Below are 6,058 nucleotides of genomic sequence, written 5' to 3'. Positions count from 1 at the left end.
TTTGTGAGGCAGTTTGATCACAAGGAAAAAGCCCAAATGACTAATGTTCAGTGTCATGTTTAGTACCTGCGATGTATCTACATAAACAGTTTTAAATGACTACTAGTACTAAAAAATACTTGCAAGGGGAGAGGCAGAGAGCAAGGAGAAGATACAAGGGAGGCAGTGAATTGACAGGCTGAGCCTGAGGGCAAAGACTTACATCTGTATTTGATTTGTCAGGGATTTACATTAGTGAAACTTTAACTCTGCAGATGATAAGTAAGATTACACTTACAGAACAAGTTTATGCAAATAAAGCTTAGTCTACAGTGCATGTGGGTCCAGACACAGTGGATTTGGCAGGTTTCATTGAAGGCGAGTGCCTGGGTTTCATAAATTCATTTACATAAAGGATTAGGACATCTGGAAAAGTAGCACGGCAGTTTACTGAGATATAAATAATGTTAATTGAAAGGTCACAGGTATGCAAAACACTCTACACATGTAAAAGGAAATCATGGAAAACGAAGGGGCAAAGACTTGCATCTTTCCCTTGGTTACATGAAGTTAAGCTGTAGATATCAGCTAATCCATGCCTTTCTAAATGCCACTCCTGATTTTAGTTCCCATTAGAGATCTCTGCTTCATGACAGGTATGCATGTAAACAGTCAGTTTTTCTTAAAACTAGACAAAAGAAAGAAAAGAAAACAAAACAAAACACAGCGGTTCATATCACTCAGCAGCAGGAAACATCCAGAACTCAAGGAGTCTGTAGGAACTGACTCACCAACTGTGATTTAAATGGGCAGTGGGGTAGATAATTCAGTTTTACCCAAAAGCCTGATATTGTGCCACCATGGCAACAATATCTCTTTTCAGCAACACAAGTACCGCTGAAAAGTATGTTTACACCTAATTCCAACTTGCTTTACAAATTCTGTGGTAAATGCTTACTAGAGTTCTGGATTTACAAACTGATATTCTGGTGAGCTGGTAATTAAGGGATACTAACAAGTTGTAGATGATCAAGCAGTTTGCAAGAAGTATGCCATACCTCAAGATTAATTTATAGTAAGCAATTTGTAAACAATTCTAATTCCTTTCCATTATTTTAAGACTATAAAATAACAGTTTCTCAGCATAAACCAACAGTTCAGCAGAGCACAGGCAAACCTTTTTCAAAGGGTTATAATGTCCATATGTTTATACTTCAAGCAGTTTCCAATAAAGATTATCTCAAAACAATTGACATGTTTCTTGTACAGAGCTAAAAATAGCTTATTGGGAGTTTTTGTTTTTGTTTTTCCAGTTTTTTATGAGCTTTGCTTAGTTCTGTCCCTTCTCCAAGATATTAAATGCATGCATACAAAAGATTTGTCCCCATGCATACTTATTTAGACATAGCACTGTACACAGGCCACACATTAGGATGTACAGGTGAACAACAGTGGTAAACTTATGTAAAGCAATATACTGTTGTCTGACCTAGTGCTGCAAAAGCCCTGGGTTAAGCAGCTTGGCTTTAATTCTTACCTAAAACAGAGCAATGTGTTAGAATGTCTGTAAAATACACTAAAGAAATAAATATGCACAAAGCAAAATATTTCTACCACCTGGCCTTAAAACAGTCAGCTTTGCTCTTGTGCAATCCAATTATATCATTGCTATATTCAGACAGAGGTGGGAATCTGATGGAAATATGGGGCAGGAGCAGCTGGACTCATGTAGTCAGTGGGAATTTTGTTGCTGTACATATTGACCTTCTCCAAGCAATTCAATATGTAAAACTAAAAGCCAAGACATATAAGCATGAGGCATGAACATATCAGCAGCCATGTTCAAAAGGGATTAACTTTTGGAAGAGCCAGTTCAGCTGTGTGCTGCTGCTGGCATCTGTTAAGAGCAAGGGAAAACACTCTTCATGTCTTGGTCCACGAGCCAGATATATCACTTCATTCATCCTTGCAGTGGGATGTTGATAACATCTGAAAGCAAACAAAGGTGATGATTTGGAGTGGCTGCTAGTAGGCACTTGCAGTTCTCTTTCCAGTTATCATGCTCTGCTTTGGTTGGATCATTTTCCCAACAGACAAGATTAAAACTTGCCTTAGAAAAGTGCTGTCCACTAATAAATACAAATTGTGATCACAGTCCCAATGTAGATGAGGCTAGAGAATCCCAAGAAATACCTCCCAGATAAATTAATGGGAGTTGTACAAACTTGATTCTGTTTCTGAACTTTCCACCTAAGGAAATAGATGCCTATGTAATTTCATTTCCATCCATGTTTATGGTAGATAAATGCAAGCAGCCTTCAGCTATTCAGTTCTTTCTGTGGCCAGACTAGTTAGTTCCAGCCCATCACTGGCACAGGCTGCAGGGAGAGAGCTTCTAGCCTTTGCTGTTCTTTCTTTGGCATTCAAGCCATTACCCAACTCCTGAGTCAGCTGGCTTCGTAAAGTCAGAGTTCAATTTCATGCCCTTTGAGAAACACTACCAAAAGTTATCTTCAATTTACTGTAAATCTCTGCATCAAATTCCAGTTATTGTCAAGCTATTGCATCTATTTTTACTCCTTACTGCACAATGTTCATGTCTGAAACAATTATTGAAATAAACTGCATATTAACTACCTAGCTTACAGGTAAAATTTCCCATGAACTGCCCCAGGTCTGAGAAAGAGAGGTGCTGTTGCAGAGCGCAGAATCTCTCACATAACTGTGAGTGATTCTAGTTAGCACTGCCCACTACACAAACTTTCTCCATTCCACATCTCCTGCAGTTTTTTCCTAAGAGCACGGGGTAAAAACAGCCTTATTTCCCTTGAGGTGAAGATGTAACATTTGCCTAATGCTGTATAAAGTGTACGTAAAAGCAGCTTATTCTTCCCTGTCTCTGACCAAGTTAATTGGATATTAGAATTAGTCATGTTAAGTAATCTCTGTCAGATCCTATTAACTCCCTTGCTCTCTCCCAGAGTATCTGATGAATGATACAAAGCTTGTGAAAGAGTTAATCTTTATATACCTTATAAGTGTAGCTGAAGTATTTTGTTCATGAAGGTAAGAGAAGGTAAGCTCTCAGGCTTTCCATCATCCACACCACGGAGAGATCTCACCGTTCTCCCATGTCACCCTCAGCAGTAACCAAGAACAGCAAACTGGAGATACTAAACTCTGCTGCAATCATAACTTTCACAGTTGTTCATGACCTGGGTTGAGAATTTAAATGCAAAAATATACTGAAACCCAAAGCTATAGTTCCCACAGCAGCTATAACTCAGTCACTGGTATTTGGACATACATTGCAGAGTATAGACACAGTAATGCAAAACACTAAAGCTACCCCTGGTTATGGTTGGCTGGGGGAACCATAACTCTGAGTTTCCTGAGTTTTGTGTTAAGATCTCAACCATAAATATTGCTTTAATGTAGCTTTGTGCAGTGGGTTTACATTGGCATTGGGAGGTGCTCGTACGGAAACAGTAGAGAATTAGTGTGGTATGCTTATTAAATGAGTAATGCTTTTAGAATAATTCCTGGGGTGAAATCATGGCCCCAGTGAAGTCAACTGAGCCAGGGTTTCAACTCAGAAACATCTTATTTATTCAGAGAAGAAAGCAGCAAAAGTCCCAGTAGTTTTGATCTTTATTATAAAGGAAAGAATTTCAGATCAGCTCCATCCCTCCAAATCAGGACTCTAAAGGAGTAATCAATTTAGTGGAAATAACCAGGAAATGGCTGGGATTTTTTTAACCTCTATAGAAAAGTTTAGATGTTGGATTTGTTTTGTTTTGTTGATTTTCACATTGAATACCCCAAAGTGTCTTTTTTTTTTCACAGAAAGTTATTTGCCAACTACAAAAAATTACTTATTCTAACTTTTTCTGTTTATCCATAGATGACAATAGAGTTAATGATTTTGTAGAGTGTCAAGCAACTGAAGGAGGATCCTCATTGAAAAAGCTTCACTAGAAAATGTTAAGCCAATCTTGATATTAATTTCAGTTATTAATTTCTGCATGCTTATTTTTAAGGTAGAAGTGACATACCACCATTTTGCGTGGTAGGATGATAGAGAACATTTATCCTATGGGACTGTTTTTTAACTTATCATGAGTTAGCTTACACAAAACACCCTTCTTCACTATGGAAATTTAAAAGTAAATAAATAAATCAGAGATGGGCTGGCCGCAGGAGGAAGAAAATTTTGTATCTTGCAGTCTGTGACCAGCCAGAGGAATGCTCCATTTGTGCCAATTTGCCTTGTGTTTTCAGCTGGGAAAGACACTGTGCAAACTGATAGCAGATGGTAGAGCCGAAAATAGGTGCTTTACATGTTTGATTGAGAGCCAGCATTTTGTCATTTAGTTGTCTCACGTCATTGCACCGTGTTATGTTGTGCAATCGTGTGTGACATGCCGAAGTCAGCCTCACCAACACAGTATTTTTGAAACAGGATTCTGCATCGCTCTGATGCAGTGGGCGAGAACTTGGTATGTTTACTGTTTACTGTTCTTGGAAAGGCTTCCTTCTGTGGAAGCAACCCTCTGAGGAAAACTCCTGCTGGCTTGTCTTGATGGAAAGGGATGGCAGTGGCACTTGGTGGACGCTTTGTTCAAAGACTCTCAGGGCAAACAAACCAGAGCCCTCGGTGAAGACTGGCATGGGAACTGGGGCTGTAGGAGCAGGTGGTCCCTGCGGAGAGGTTGTGAGCCACACAAATCCAGTGCCATTGGCTTGCTTTGCAGGGTGAAAATGTTCCAGCTCCCTGCCAAAAAGTGTCATGTGGCAGCAAACTGACATCCCCCTATTTTTAGCTGCAAAGGCCACTATGAGTTGACTTCTTTCTTAGCCAGAGCAATGTCCTTAGACTTTTCTGCCATGAGCTGGGAATGGTGCATGGTGGTGAAGACTGCTGTCAGATTATTCAAGACTAACTGTCTGCCCAAGTGCATGGTAACCCTATTTTAAGCTGTTTTTTGTTTGTTTTTTTCTTGAATCACAGATCTACCCATTTCAGTGCTGGCTAGGAGAGCTAGTGCTCTTCTCTTCTCCATTACATTTCTTCATCTGAGCAAGAAAAAGAAGGAAAAAGGAAAGGATAGACGAAAAGGATCACTGCAAATGATAACATATAACAATTTTCTTCCATAAGACTATTTCCGTCATGGTGTCTTTGCCTATTTCTAGACCTTAGAATGCTTTTTTATAGCAAATAAATAAATAAATAAAACTTACAACAGGAAAATAGGCCTCCAAAATTTCCAGTTAGAAGCTAATGAATGCATGTTATTAGCTTCATGATACTTTCTAGTTTAAGCTTGTGGAGCTTGTCTTGCCCAGGAATCTCTTCCCTTGATGGTGCTTTACAGAGGTGTGATCTCTTATTCTGCTTTTCAAACTTCTTCAGTGGATGCCATTTCCATGATTTCCACATTTACTGGCATTCCCAAACTACCTTAGGTGTTCTCTCCCTTTTGTTGTTGAAAGCTGCATTAGAAATCAAGAAGTATGAAGTTCAGACTGTGACACAAGTCAGGATAAAAAGCCTAATCACATTGCTTCAAAAGTCTTCCTTGAGCTTCTCTTGTCAGTAGATTTGTTTCCTCTAAGGTAAAAGCCAGTAGAAAAATATCCATCAGCTCCAATCATGTCAGGTGTTGGGACAGCACAACATAAAAAGAAAGACATAAAGAAATTCTTGCATTATTGTAATCATTGCCACTGCTAGCTCAGTCCTCATACAACTCCTGTTCTCTTCCTCTTATATGCTTAATAAATCTGAAACTAGTTAGAGGAGGAGCAGACAGGTAAGCTGGCTGGCCTTTCTCTTTTGCTGTCACCTCTACAGAAATAAATGTAAATATTTTATTTTGATTAAGCATTTTCAATTAAGCTATTTAATTTCTTTTAACAAAATTATAATTCAATGCAGCTGAGGATATTCTTCCCAAAATGTCCAGTAGGCCACGTGCACAGGGCACACATGCTTGAGAGGATAAAGTAAACATATTTGGTGGGCTTTGCTTTGCAGAACAAATATATTCATGGCCATTTTACTCCTCAAATGAGA

The 6,058-nt window shown here is 38.9% G+C and overlaps 1 long non-coding RNA gene across 1 annotated transcript; it reads right to left on the bottom strand.

Moving 5' to 3' along the window:
- Window positions 1–222: 222 nt before the first annotated feature.
- On the bottom strand, window positions 223–5,555 carry LOC121068344. The gene is made up of 3 exons (XR_005818817.1): window positions 5,224–5,555; window positions 3,011–3,194; window positions 223–1,968 (listed from the first exon to the last, which is right to left on the bottom strand). It is a non-coding gene; the product is annotated as an uncharacterized LOC121068344 (long non-coding RNA).
- Window positions 5,556–6,058: the final 503 nt, after the last annotated feature.

This window comes from Cygnus olor, chromosome 3, assembly GCF_009769625.2.
Source record: "Cygnus olor isolate bCygOlo1 chromosome 3, bCygOlo1.pri.v2, whole genome shotgun sequence".
NCBI classification, from domain to species: Eukaryota; Metazoa; Chordata; class Aves; order Anseriformes; family Anatidae; genus Cygnus; species Cygnus olor.
The sequence above is the reverse complement of the archived record's forward strand: the minus strand, read 5'-3'. Positions and strand labels throughout refer to the sequence as shown.